Consider the following 15,346-nt stretch of genomic DNA (forward strand, 5'->3'; position numbering starts at 1 on the left):
AAGGAAAGAGAGAAAGGAAGAAACAAAGTGAAGAAAACATACACCAGAAAAAAGTGCCTCTCTCTCTCTCTCTCTCTCTCTCTCTCTCTCTCTCTTGAGCGCGCGCGCACACACACACACACACACACACACAAAGTAAATAAAAGTTTTGAGAAAAAAAGAGAATGTCAGGAAAAATGGATAGGGCTCTGGCAAAAAAAAAAAAAAAAGTAGGAAAAGTAGGATGTGAATAAAGGTGTTTGTATGGGTCTCTGTGACTTCCCAAAGCTAGATTAGAAAGCTCCTGACCAAGGCTAATAATATTAGCTAACATTTTAACATTTATTAGTGTAGTCAGTGGGGGAGGGGCTCACATATGCCACAGTGCACATGTAGACAACTTGAGGAAGTTGGGTCTCTCATTCTACCACGTGGGTCCCAGGTCAGTAACTCTCTTGGTGGCCGGCCGCCGCCTTTACTAGCTGAGCCATTTCTCTTGCTCCCTGGCTGACCTTCGGAGCTCACCGTTGCCAATCCCTGCGCTTAATGCTCTACAGTCCGTCAGCGTCACAAAGTCACACCGTTATCTTTCTATTCAGTTTGTGGATAAACTGAAGTTTATGGTTCGTGGTCACGCGGCAGTAAATACCGTAAAAACCTGAGCCCTGAGGTTTCCTGTCTCCAAAATGCAGGCTTTGAAACGCTTTACCATTTGGCCTTTGAGAGGATTCCAGCCGCTGGAACGGGATGTTGGTAGTGCCCTGGGTGAACGAAGACTCCTGACTCCCAATGATCCCACCTAGACAAGGTGCTCTGGGTTCCTCTCCCACCTCCTGTCTCCTCCCACCCCTCCTCCTTTCCCAGCCACGAATCGTGGCTCCTCCTTTTCAGGGTAAGTCCTTTGATCAAACTTGACACCTTGTGGTCAAAACACAAGCTTCACCTCTCTGCTGGAATTGGATACTTTTATTCCCCGCCCCACATCTTTTTTTTCTCCTCAGTTTGGTGATGCCCCAGGTGTAGCCACCAGAAAGCCTGGGTTGGACAACAGTTGGTACTAGGAAATTAAAGAGTGAACATTCTTTTTTTTTTTTTTTTTTCTTTCGAGACAGGGTTCGTCTGTATGGCCCTGGCTGTCCTGGAGTTCACTCTGTAGACCAGGGTGGCCTTCAACTCAGAGATCTGTCTGCTTCTGCTTCTCAAGTGCTGGGATTAAAAGTCAAATGTATTTTTAATCCCCACTCCCACTCCCACTCCCCCTTCTCCTACTCCTTTACAGAGTGGTAGAGTAGTAGCCCAGACTACCTGGAACTTAATACCTGTAACTACTTACAATAGCCCAGAACTTCCTGTTTCTACCTCCCAAGTTGTGGAAGTACAGGCATGCGCCACCACTCCTGGTCTCTAGTGGCGCTAGGGTTTTGTGCTCCTTAGCATCTGCGCCCTACCAAATAAGCTGGAGCTACAGCGCCATATTTTTTTAATTAGTTTATTATAGGTGTGTTCATGTTGTTTTAGATTAAATTTTCCCTTTAGTTTAATATATATTTATATATTATTTATATTTATATATAAATTTATATATATATATATATATATATATATATATATATATATATATATATATATATATTGCCTGCATGTATGTCCGTACATCTATGTACCATGCTTGTGGAGTGCCTGAAGATGCCAGATTCCTTCCTCTGGGACTGGATTTAAAAACAGTTGTGAGCACTCTTGTGGGTGCTGGGAATTGAATCTGGGTCGTCTGGAGGAGCGGCCAATGATCTCAACTACTGAGCCTCTGAGCAGCCTCTTTAGCTCCTACGTATGAGTATTTCCCCCACGTGTACGTTTGTGTGCTACACGTGTGCCTGCCGCCCACGGAAACCAGAAGGGAGCATCAGAGATCAGAGTCCCCTGGAACTGAAGTTACAGATGGTTGTAAGCTGCCATGTGGGTGTTGGTAATCAAGCCCAGGTCCTCTGCAAGAACAGCAGGTATATATATATATTTAACCACTGAGTCGTCTCTGTAACCCCTGTTTTGTTTTGTTTTGAGACAGTGACTTATTTTTTTCCAAGTCTTGATTTTTATTACTTTAAAAAGCTGCATATTTATTTTGCCTTCTGACTCTGTGCTTGTACCTTCAACACTTCCACAAGGATCTTCTGCTCCTCAACAAGGAAAGACTGCTTGATCCTGTCACGGACACGCTTGGCGCACATGGAACCACCCCAGGTCCTGCTGATGTGTGTCTTTGTCGTAGACCATCTCATAAGGACTTTGGGTCTCACGGCTCGAACCCCTCGCAGTCTGCCTGGGCATGTGCGGCATGTGGATTTAGGTGCTTTTCCCAACCTTCTTGGTGTAAAGGTAAACGATCCTGTTGCCAGGGGTTCGAGGCAGCCTAGTTTTGTTAGAGGCTGTATTGTGGGAAAGCCTACTATGGTAAGTCAAACGCCAGACCATCCTGAGTGCAATATCCGGAAGTGCTGGCTCGTTTCTGAAACCGTGAGGACCTGCCCAGTACTCACCGCTCCTTGTTGCTAGCTAATAGCCCTAGATACAGCCCTGTCCCAAGGGCTTCCTGTCCTCCTAACCCCTCCTAAATGGAACAAACACAGAGCAGAAGCAGGCAACCAGACCTTTCGAGATAGTGCCTTACATAACATAACCCAGACTGTCCTAAGACTGGCTATGATGCTTCTATTCGCTTTTGCAAGCCTCTGCTTTACCCTTTCTGTTAGGGTTTCAGGTTGTGTAACAATAGCATTTCCAGAACATGGAGCTAAGTGTACAGAAAAATGGAAGAATATGGTAGGAAGAAAGCCAGATGTCACCTTAGTTATGGCAGAGGTTGGTTGGAGGATGCAATTTAGCACACGGCTGTACAAAGTGATACAGCTGCTCACAGGCAGGCCTGGGTAATCCTGGGGTTGATGGGTAAACTTTTAAGATTCACATCACCAGGGGAGGGGCAGCTCAGGATGTGCACCCTCTATGGAAATGTGATGATTTAATTATCAATTATTTATTAATTACCAATCAGGTAATTAACTTTGTCTCCTCTAAAGAAGGAACTAGATAGGAGGTCAGAATCTATGCAGACTTTGGAAGGGCTAATGGCCTGAATGTCTGTCTCTTCAGGAACTTGAGGGGCAATGACTGGGAGGTTGGAGATACAAGGGAAGGACAGGGAGAGGAGGCTCCAAGTGTGAGGTTTTCTTGTCATGTGTTAATAACTACTAGAAGTACTTATCATAAAAGTGCTGAAAATGGTTGACAGAATTTCCCGATTAGCTATGTTAGCCTGCCTTAGCCAACGTCAGTGCCAGGCTAACCTGACAGATACAGACGCAGGCTGGTTCTGATGGCAGAGATGGACCAAGACACGGACCCCCTATTCCCAGGGCCAGTCTAATTGTCACCATCTAGACCAATGCTGGGGTCTCATAAGGACATTTCTTTATGGAGGCCAGGTAGAGGATCTCTCTGTCCTGCAAGGGTCAGCGGTCTAATCTCATAAAGACAGACATTCCTTTCAGACATGAGCTTGCATCTCCTGACCTTAAGCCTGAAACTCATGCAACACAGCCTCTGGCCAGGGAACTCAGTACTTCAGGGTAGAGGCTGGAGAGTAAACCTGTGACCTTTTTCCTGTTTGGACGGAATGCTCAGAAAATAATGTGAATTTTTCATTTTTTCACTTGGCACTGCCGTGCCAGACATTGCAGAGTTTCTACGTGTTGGTTTTCTTCTTGTAAGCTAAAACTCTCAGGGAAAACAAAAAGTGGGCCTGTGTTAAATATTTCACAAAACCAGTTGATGGTTTAGAGCTTTATGATCGTGGAGAGTCGAAACCCTGCAGACCCAAATCCACACTGCCTTGGTCTATCCTTAGCCCCCTTCATCGCCACCCTGACATTGTCCGACCTGACATCCTTGCGATTATCATGCAACATCTTCTGGAATGTTTTTAACCGTAACAGATCCCAGCTTCCACCAACCCCCAGGCTAAGAATGCCAGATACAGATGCATCCGGATCCTATAATAAAGATCCATTGCTGCTTTTTATCCTGCCCCTAGTATGCCCCACAGTGTGTTTGAAAGAATGTGCTAATTTGTAGGAAGTGCCAGGCCTCAAAGATTTCCCCACCCTCCCTACGGTGAGCGCTCCTTGTAGTAAACCAGTCCTTATGTGGCTATGCCTGCCTGGCCTGCTAGGTTCTGCATAGTGACAGTCTGTCTGCATGACCCACGTGGCACGTTGGGGTTGGTTGGCGTTGGGTGCTTAAGCTGATGTAGGGCGTTCCCCGGAATAGTAGTAGTAGTAGTGGTAGTAGTAATAGTAGTGGTAGTAGTAGTAATAGTAGTAGTGATAGTAGTAGTAGTAGTAGTAGTAGTAGTAGAAGAAGAAGAAGAAGAAGAAGAAGAAGAAGAAGAAGAAGAAGAAGAAGAAGAAGAAGAAGAAGATTGTATCAAGGTTCCTGAATAAACTGCTTGAAGAAGATCTCCTCTGGTCGTGTCTTCCTTGCTGGTCGAGGTTGGTCAAGACACTAATTCACGATGTTCTTTTGTTACGTAGCTATAAAAACTTAAGCCACCACCATTTTGGAACATGTTGTTTGGGACAGCCTGAACCCACGTCTCTTGGTGTGGTCACTCACATTTTGCTGAAGAGTAAACTGTCTTTGAGATGGCAGCTGTGTTTTACGCTGACGCTGCGTGCTTTTTATAAGCTGTGCATTCCTCAAAACACAGTATGTTGAACTCTTCACCCTACTTTCTCAGAACCCCTGTATTTGGAGGTTAGGCGTCAAAAGGCTGAAAGTAAAATAAAGTCATATGGGTAGGCTGTAAGTTAATATAAGCTGTCTTTTCTTAAATTATGTTTATTTATTTCTGCATGGGGGAGTCAGACAACAACTTGTAGGAATTGGTTCTTGCCTATCAAACGTCATCAGGCTTGCTGAGAAACTGGGCTCACCCACTGAGCCATCTCGCTGGCCGAGGTGTCTTTCGAAGAAGCCCTGGATTAAAACACAGACAGACAGGAGAGGCCATTTTCAGACTGATGGGGACACCCAGGAGAATGGGAATCTGTTGGTGACATCTCAGTCCCAGCCTTCTAGACTTGGAACTTTGAGAAAAGACGTTTCTGTTGCCCAAGCCACCCAGGCAGTAGTGTCTGTAATCAGAGTCCCAGCAGACTGAAACAGATGCTAACATAATCATAACTAGCATTAGTTCAACTTCAAACTTAACTTCCAGCTGCTTGACTCCTACCGACGCTCTGAGGTGGTTGATAGGGTGAGTGAGGTGACGTTTTCAGGGAAAACCACAAGGGTCTTAAACACTCTACGGTGCTGATTGACTGATTAGAACCGATGGCTGTGCAGAGTTGGAATGTCACAAGTCCAGAGACAAGTAGTCTTGTGCTATTTCCGTCTCTTCAAGAGCCATTTATGTCGCGATCTTTTACCTAACATTCTGGAATGTACAAATAGCCCCTTCCTCCCACCAACCCCAAGAAGGTCATCAGATAACATCGGAGGCTCCGGCCGAGATTTCTCCTCTTCACTGCAACCTGCTTACCTGATACTTCTACCAGCATATCTGAAGAGTGTCTTGATTTACGATTTGCCTTGGTCTGTTAGTATAAAAAAACTTCATGAGTTGCCTGCTGGGCGGTGGTGGCGCACGTCTTTAGTCCTAGCATTCGGGAGGCAGGGGCAGGTGGATCTCTATAAGTTTGAGACCAGCCTGGTCTACAGAGTGAGTTTTAGGACAGTCAAGACTGCATGGGGAAACCCTGTCTGAGAAATCTAAAATGAAAACAAAGGACTTCACGAAACTCTTACATCAGAACATGGCGTTTGTAGCAATTTGAATGTGTTCATGGGTCATGGCCACTCATTTTTGGCTTCAGAATGAATAATTCTGTGTTTCTCTCTTCTGCCTCTATCTGCCTTTTACTCTCCCTGTCTCTCCCCTTCTCTCTGCTTCTCTCTCCTCTCTTGTTCTCAGCGTTTTAAGCAGGGAATGACTTGTGACCAGACTGGCCTTGAACTCATAGAGAGACCCGTCTGCCTTTGCCTCCAAAGTGCTAGGATTAAAGGCATTGCCACTATGTCCAGTATAAATTATCTCTTATTTCCTTTATGATAAAAACTGTTGGTTTTTATTTTGTCTTGATTTTTGTATTTTTGCTTTCTGCCCTTGTTGTATTTTTGGCATCACAAAAGGTATCATTTTCATTTAGAAAACTAAGGACACGGGAATCCCTAAGATCCCACAATCACATAGCAATGGCAAAACTAGGTCTTAAAGTCAGGCTTGGTGGGGCAGGCCTTCAATGCCAGCACTGGGAGACAGAGGCAGGTAGGTCTCTCTCAGAGAGTTCAAAGCCAGGCTGGTCTATATAGAGAATTCTAGGCCAGACAGAACTACATAATGAGATCCTGTCTTAAGAAATAAAAATTTAGGGCTGGAGAGATGGTTCAGCGATTAAGAGCACTGACTGCTCTTCCAGAGGTCCTGAGTTCAATTCCCAGCAACCACATGGTGGCTCACAACCGTCTGTAATGAGATCTGATGCCCTCTTCTGGTGTGTATGAAGACAGCTACAGTGTACAACGTATAAATAAAATAAATAAATCTTTAAAAAAAAGAAATAAAAATTTAAAAATATAGGTATTGAACTGACATATTCCAATTCCAGTCCTTCCTATTAAAGTGGGGAATCTTTGTTTAAAAGCTGTCTATAGGTTGGGGGATTTAGCTCAGTGGTAGAGCGCTTGCCTAGGAAGCTCAAGGCCCTGGGTTCGGTCCCCAGCTCCGAAAAAAAAAAAGAACAAAAAGTAAAAATTAATTTGGGGCTGGGGATTTAGCTCAGTGGTAGAGCGCTTACCTAGGAAGCGCAAGGCCCTGGGTTCTGTCCCCAGCTCCGAAAAAAAAAAAAAAAAAAAAAAAAAAAAGCTGTCTATAGATTTCCATCACCCAAACTGCTTAACTTCAACTACTGTACAAGGTCCTTACATTTTGGTGTACCCTAGCTTCCTGGATATATTATCACTAATTCCTTTCAACCTATGCTTTACGGTGGAATTACTCACTAGTCCTGATAAATCAAACACACCTTGCTCTCTCACTCAATGTGGTCATGGTCCCTTCAATGCTTTCTCGAACTGACAAAACCCAATGCTGTCACCAAGATCCAGACCAAATATCCCCTTCCCTGTGAGTCTTATCCTGACTTTCTCTTGTCTGAGCTCCCACATTGTGTGTTTCTATAAGTGTACCTATAAGATTGGGAAACCAACTTACAGTGTAGACCGGACCAGGTCTATTGGAGCTCAAACTGCCACAAGCAAATGGAGTAGAGACATGAAACATAACAAAAAAAAGCTTTAAAAACATTTGTTTTATGGCTTGATGTTGTGTTCCTTCAAACATACAAAATGAAAACTAATTTCTTCACGAAAAGAAAAACTAAGAAACGTTTAGTCTCTCTCTTTCGTGCGCATGCGTGCATGCCTGCGTAAGTACGTGTGTGCGTGGGTATCAGCTTTCATGAATTGGTCCTCTGCTTCCTAACAAGTAGATCCGGGAGGTGAAACTCACATCATCAGGCTTAGGAGCAAGTGTCTTCACCTGTTGAGTTGTCTTCCAGGCCTGGGAAATCAATTTTTAAGTTGAGGTTTATTGAGCGGGCCAGCAATCTAGGAGTGTAGTGGATAATAACACTGAGGGCTCTGCTTTTTTTTTTTTTTTTTTTTTCCCCGGAGCTGGGGACTGAACCCAGGGACTTGCACTTGCTAGGCAAGCGCTCTACCACTGAGCTAAATCCCCAACCCCCATGAGGGCTCTGCTTTAAGTCTCATCTCTACCCAGCAGGGTCAGGTGGGCAGCTTTGCCCCTGGTGTTGGTGCTGTTGTTCTGTGAAAACCCTCCACGCTTCTCGAAGCACTAGGCAGCTGCTTGAGCTCTCCAGAGACACCTTCCCTGGAGAATTAACTCAAAACAAGTAATCAACGGTGTGTATGAGCTCATCCGTCGAAACGTTAACAGTGGGCAGCTGACAGGGCTCATGGGGTAAGTGTACCTACCGCCAAGCTTGAGGATCTGAGTTTGAGTCCTAGGACCCACCCTCATGGTTGAAAGGAAAACCAAAACTTCTAACAAGTCGTCCATTGAGCACTGCACATTGCCCGCAGCGCGCGCGCGCGCGCACACACACACACACACACATACACACACACACACACACACACACACACACACACACACACCATACACACAGATAGATAAACCTAATAGCTAAAAGACCTATAACAATGCGTGTGTGCAGAATTCTTTTCACAGTATGGTCTGCAAATGTGCTCCCCGAGTGGGAAGTATCAAGTCCCATCTGAATTCTGACACATTTTATTTAATGAAGTATCTTTCACTGGGCATGAGTTACATGAAAGGAATGTTCCGATAGAGATAAAGCTATCGCCTCTCTTTGTGTTACAATCCTGGTGCAATTTTAGTTGAAGGTGAGGACCAAAACAGGAAATTAAAATTTAGAAAGGCAAGCATGTAAATGCCCCAAGGGAGAGTGACAGAAAGGCAATGCCACCGCTAAACCTCGGCCTGCCCATTTGCAAAGGGCAGGTGTGCACCTGTCTCTCGGGACTGGTGGTGGAATTAAATAGGATGGCATATGGAAATTGTCTAGAGCATCTGACATTAATCTTCCAAATATCGGAGCGCTTGTTGTTAGGTTAAAGTTAACTTCTGCCCCACAGCACTGACTCCCTGATATTATGTTTCTTTCTTGCTTGATTACAGAACTCCAGTCCTAGGGGATCTGACATCTGGACTCCATCTTTGTTTTATTCGTATCTGTGACGTAAGCTGAGAGATGAGGACGTGTTTCCAGCTCTCCTGTACTCTAAGATGGAGAAAAAGGGTAAATATGGAAGCAAGAAGCTGCAACACCTAGAAATGTCTCCAAACTCCTCGGAATGCTCTTTTTCATAGATCACACAGGATTTCTGCGGAGGGAAGTTATAATTTTAATATGAAAAGGGAATGACACATGTGAATTAGAACGAGAATTAATCCAAATTCTTTGATATTTTCCTTTCCAACAACTACCAGTGCTTGTTACAGAAGATTTCAAACAAATACTTAGAGGGCTGGGAGATGGCTCCGTGCTCAGGACTCATGTAAAAGTAGGGTGTTTATCCTGCCTGTCACCCCAGAACTTGGGATTGGAGGCAGGTGTCTGGGGCAAGCTGGCTCTCAAGGCTGTCTATTCAGTGAGAGAGCCTGCCTCAAGATGTAAGGTGGAGAGTAATGGAGAAGAACTCCTGACAGTAACCTCTGACCTCCACAATGCGTGTACTCACATATATGTCAACATGCATCCATACATTCACACGCATCATGGAGAGAGAGAGAGAGAGAGAGAGAGAGAGAGAGAGAGAGAGAGAGAGAGAGAGAGATCATACAGAGGAATCTGGAGAGATGGGCTATCAATTAGGAGACCTTGATGCTTCCAGAAGACCCAGGTCATTTCCCAGCACCCACATGGTGGCTCACAACCTTCCGTGACTCCTGTTCTAGGGCATCCGACGTTCTCTTCTGACCTCTGAGGCCATTGCACACTCATTGTGCACAGACATATGCACGTGCAGGCCAAACACCCTTCCTTATAAATAAGTAAATAAAACTAGAAAATAATATCAATAAAATTTGTTTTTACAAATTAAAATCAATAAAAATAATTTTTCAATTGAGGCAGGGTCTTACTAGCCCTGGCTGTCCTGAAACTCAGTATGCAGACCAGGCTGGCCTTGAACTCACAGAGATCTGCTGCCTCTGCCTTCCAAGTGCTGGTATTAAAGGCATGTCCAGCTAAAACTAAAATCTTAAAACAAAATACATGCTGAGTAGGGGGTTGGTCAATCGTAGTTAGCTACAGGACCAGCCAGTATCTTGGAGCTCCCCTTCTTTCTCTTATGACCATCTCTACGGGAAAGTCTAGAAATGTCGGTTAACTGAGAACAACAAAAACATTGCTTTTGTCAGGCATGGTGGTGACTGCCTTTAATCTCAGAACTCAAGAGACAAACTGATGTCCGCAAGTTCTAGGCCACCCAGAGCTACATCCAGAACCTGTCTAAAAACAAAACAAAGCAAAAAAGAAACAAGCTATGTAGACACCATGTATTTAAATATAAGCTTCTGGGTTTTTCTTTTTGGTTCTTCTTTTTCCGGAGCTGGGGACCGAAACCAGGGCCTTGCGCTTCCTAGGTAAGCGCTCTATCACTGAGCTAAATCCCCAGCCCCTAGCTTCTGGGTTTTTCATTAAGATCTCTGGGTTCTGTTGGTTTGGGACAAAGCCTGGTGTAGACCAGGCAGGCTTTGAACTCCTCCCCTTAAAGGAGCCCCAGCTGTAGGTGTAATCTGGATTTATGCTCTAAATTACCAAACTCAGCTTCACTCTCAGGCACTCAATCTATTTTCCTCCGTTTGTATGCAGACCCTGCTAAGCGGTGGTTTGTAGCTTGGTAATTATAACATCTACCAGCTGTTAAATTTACACATGGCTCTAATTCACATGCTTAATTACTCTCGGAGCACTCAATTTGCAGCTCATAAACCCCTCCCAGATGGCAATAGTGAGGGTTTCCTTTGAATTAACATTGGAGAGAAGTAAAAGCTTAGATTAACAATTGGTCCCCTAACACACTTGTGTCGAATTTGGAGCTCCAGAGCAGGGCTCATCCTGTATATAGTGTCCAGGTTAATCAGCAGCAACAAATGACTGTGTCATTACAAACTACCCCCTCCTCTCCATGTCTTCAGATTCTTTCTGTGACAAGAAAAGATTAAATACTTAATCTGTCAGCAGCAGTGGGGATGGTAGCCCTGTGTTATAGCCGCCAGGAGTTCTTTCAAAGACCTCGATTCAGTAAAACTGGGGTTTTGTCTTTGTTGATATTAGGTGTTGTATATGTTGGCCTCCTCAAACTCAAAACTAAACAGGTTGCTGAGGACGAACTTGGATGTCTAACTCTCCGGCCTCCACCTCCTGAGTGCTGAAGTTACAGGGTTACATCATCCCAAAGGGTTTATCAGATTCTTCTTTCAAATTTATTTAGATTTGTTTATTTGACAGGCATAAGTGTTTTGCTCATATGTGTATTTGTGCACCTCGTGTATGTCTGGTGCAGAGGTGGTCAGAAGAGAGCATCAAATCCCCTGGAACTGGAGTTATGCATTGAAAGCCACCATGTGAGTACTGGGATTCAAACCCTGGCCTCTGCAAAATCCAGTGCTCTTAACCACTCAGCCCCCTCACCAGCCCCTGATTTCTTTTAAAATTGAATTTATGTATATATGTGTCTGTGTATACACACACTGAAACAGCTCAGAGAATTTGCAGGAATCGGTCTTTCCTACCTTGTGGGTCTTGGGAATTAAATTCAAGTCATTAGGCTTGGCAGAAAATGCCTTTAGTGGCTGAACCATTTTTCTAGTCCCAGGATTCTAGATTTACTGGTAAGAAAAGAATTTCAAGCTATGTATGGTGGCCCATGCCTGTGACCCTAACACTTGGGAGATGGAGGCAGGAGAATTCTGGTGATTTAAGGGCCAGCTTGGCCTGCAGAAGCTAGTTTGAGGACAGCCCAGACCCTGTCTCATAAAATATGGCACCATGCCCTTTCCATCCACCCCTCAAAAGGAAGAAAGAAAGAAAGAAAGAAAGAATAAGAAAGGAAGAAAGAAAGAAAGAGAAAGAAAGAGAAAGAAAGAGAGAAAGAGAAAGAAAGAAAGAGAAAGAAAGAAAGAAAGAAAGAAAGAAAGAAAGAAAGGGCTTAAAATTAGGCATAATGGTTCAGATGCGTAATGCCAGCATTGGCTACATATCAAGATAGAGGTCAGGCTTCATGAAACCCTGTATTAAAACTAACTAACTAACCAACAGCCCCCCCAAACCAACAAATAAATGAATAAAAAAAAATTGACTTTTATATTTGTAAGGCAACCTTTGTAAGGGTTTGCCGCCCTCTAGTGGCTGGTAGTTATTTTATCAGCTTGGTTGTTTTTATTGTTTTGATGCCCGTAACAGCACATTTTCACTTAAAATCACTTTTCAAAGTTTTCTTTGAGTAAGAGAATTTGTGCAATCTAGTGGTCAGATTCCCTAAATACAAACACTTAATGGCTGTTTGAACCTGTACAAGCAAATGTTGTGTGACTAGCCCAGGTCTAAGGTCTCTGTCCACAAAAAGGCAACAACTGGCTAGGGCTAGGGGCATGACTCAGTGGTCCAGCTCTTGCTAGCACGTGCCAGGCCCTGATGTCGTGCCCAGTACTGGGGTCAAAAAGGAATAAGATAATTGACTGAGTTAATCTGTATGAGACATTTATAACAGTATCTATCACGTAGTAAACAACATATAAATGTCTATCTACTTAATTTTATAATTTTAGCACTTGAGAGGCTGAGGAGGAAAATCTCTAAGATTCCAATGTCAGTTTGGGGCCACTTAGTGAGTTCTAGGAGAGCCTATACACCAGAGGGAGAACCTAGTTGTTTTCTAGCAAGATTGGGGAAGTGAGGAGGATCTGGATAGAGTTCAGGAGAGGAAACCATGGTCAGATTATAGTGTATGAACAAACTCTATTTTCAATACAAAATATTAAATAAATTACAATATGGGCTGGAGAGGTGACCTGGAGGTAAGACCACTGGCTTCTCAAGAATTCTTTGTGTTTGTACATAGGAGTCTTGTGTTGAACTTGTGTTTATTTTGTAACAAAAATAAAATAAATCTTTAAGACATAGATTGATTTATTTTGTTCTATGTAGACACAAGTGTTTTGCTTGCATATATATCTGTGCACCGTGTCTGTGCCTAGAGCCTGTGGAGGTTCCAAGAGAGTGTCAGATCCCTTGAAACAAGAGTTACTAATGATTGTGAACCATCACGTGGATGCTGGTGTCGAGTCCAGGTTCTCTGGAGGAGCAGCCAAGAGGAGTGCTCTTAATTTTAAGCTTTCTCTCCAGCCTGGAGTGAGAATTTTGGTTTCTTTAGAAACCCAGTTATCTTATATGAATGTGTTTTTGTTTTAATCCCAGGTGTGGAACATGGGGCTGCTTCAATTTGTCCACAGCAGCTAACTATGGTTGTCTCACACTCTAGGAGGGGTGTGGTCTTTGCCAGCTGGTAGTTTAATTCTGGGGACTCTGGAGAGGACATAAATTCCAGAGCTCTGAGAGAGAGCTGCTGCTCTGAAGAAGGCGGCTGCTGCTGGCCCTTGCTGCTCCGTTTTTGCAGCTTGTCAAATGTTTGTTGGCAAAGAGAAGTGAGGAGACACTGGAGGTATTCTGATATGAAGATAGGACTTGCTCCAAGGAACCCAGGACCCCTAGTCAGCAGGAAGCAGTCAAAAGAGATCTGTGCTCCCTTCCCCTCCAGCCTTCTTTTTCTCCTAGTGCTGGGGAGGGGTTTGGAAGGATTTAGGGTAGAGTCAGGGTCAGAGGGAAGATAGACCTGTAAGAACCCAGTAAACTAGCAAAACAAATACTCCAACATCACCCACCTCCCAGTTTTTAAAAATTACAGTAAAGGTCATTATTACACTGACAAAAATGTACACATTTTTACTAACTTAGAAATTAAACCTCTTTAGGCTCCATATCATCTAATTGTGAATAATTATGTGATACATGTTTAAAAGATTTTTTTTAAAGATTTATTCATTTATTATGTATAAGTACACTGTAGCTGTCTCCAGATACACCAGAAGAGGGCATCAGATCTCTTTACAGATGGCTGTGAGCCACCGTGTGGTTGCTGGGAATTGAACTCAGGACCTCTGGAAGAGCAGTCATTGTTCTTAACCGCTGAGCCATCTCTCCAGCCCTTAAAATATTTTTTTATAGAACAGATAATATAAGAAAATGGAGACAACAGAACTTCTACAAAGTATGTTATTGCCATTTTTATAACAGTGGGGTGTATTTGTTACAAAAGTTGATGGGCTGGAGAGATGGCTCAGTGGTTGAGAGCACTGACTGCTCTTCCAGAGGTCCTGAGTTCGATTCCCAGCAACCACATGGTGGCTCACAACCATCTGTAATGAGATCTGGTGCCCTCTTCTGGCCTGCAGTCACATATGCAGGCAGAATGCTTTCCATAAAATAAATAAATAAATCTTAAAAAAAAAAAAAAGTTGAACCAGTAGTGAAACATTACTAACTGAAGTCTGTAGTTAATGTCGTTCTAATTAATGCTCAGATTTTATTAGCTTCAATCTAATGTCCTTTTATTATGCAAAGATCTCATCTGGGGCTAGGGATGTATTTCAGTAGGTTGAGCGTTTGCCTAGCATGCACAAACCACTGGGTTCAGTCCCCAGACCACAGTGCTGAGATCAGTAACACAAGTCTGGAATCCCAAAAGAGGTGGAATCAGGAAGTCCAGAAAAACACAGAAGATCCCGAGGTACCATAGAACATTTATTTAGCAGGCCTCTTCACTCTCTTCTTAGCTGTGAAAGTGGAGCCGTTCCTTGTTTTTGTGACATGGCAGTTGGGAGAAATAATTGCCGGGTGTCTTGTTGATTGTCCTTTGACTGTCCACTGACAGATTCCTTTTCTTCCTCTTTTTATTTTTTCACATTTCTTTCTTTCTTTTTTTAACAGATTTCTTTCTTAGAATTTTCATTTATTTTATGTATATGAGCACACTGTCACTGTCTTCAGACACATCAGAAGAGGGCATTGGATCCCATTACAGATGGTTGTGAGCCACCATGTGGTGGCTGGGATTTGAACTCAGGACCTCTGGAAGAGCAGCCAGTGCTCTTAACCGCTGAGCCAACTCTCCAGACCATTTCTTCACATTTCTAGAAGTCACAATACATAGTCCATCCTTGAGAAATGAAGATGTAGGCCCCTTCCTTGAGGACAAAGCGTCTGTACAGAGCTGTAAAAGTTTCTTTCATTCTCCTGTGATAATTGTCTCTGAGGTCCACTGCTTCTGTCTGATAGGCCTAGTCCTGGAAACCTCTAGCCTCTGTACAATCGAATCTAGGCCTAAAATGTTTTCGGCCTCAGACTTGCTCCTGAGTAAGCCCACCTTTCCTAGTTCTTTCTGAGCGCCGTCTGGCTGATTAAACTCAGCTGTTGTGGCTCAAACTCTTCTCCAAGCTAATTGATTCAATCTGGCTTCTCTCTCTCGGCCTTCCCTGAAATGCTCTGCTTGGGTTCATACTAACTTTGGCAATATGTTCTAATTTGACTCCTCGTTCTCTGGCTTGTTCTGTCTTTACCTGTGTCTAGCTTGTTCTCTCTCT

The 15,346-nt window shown here is 43.7% G+C and overlaps 1 pseudogene; it reads right to left on the reverse strand.

Moving 5' to 3' along the window:
* Positions 1 to 2,096: 2,096 nt before the first annotated feature.
* Positions 2,097 to 2,451, reverse strand: LOC108352842 (60S ribosomal protein L34 pseudogene; annotated as a pseudogene).
* Positions 2,452 to 15,346: the final 12,895 nt, after the last annotated feature.

Source organism: Rattus norvegicus, chromosome 14 (assembly GCF_021556685.1).
Source record: "Rattus norvegicus strain SHRSP/BbbUtx chromosome 14, alternate assembly SHRSP_T2T, whole genome shotgun sequence".
Classification (NCBI taxonomy): domain Eukaryota; kingdom Metazoa; phylum Chordata; class Mammalia; order Rodentia; family Muridae; genus Rattus; species Rattus norvegicus.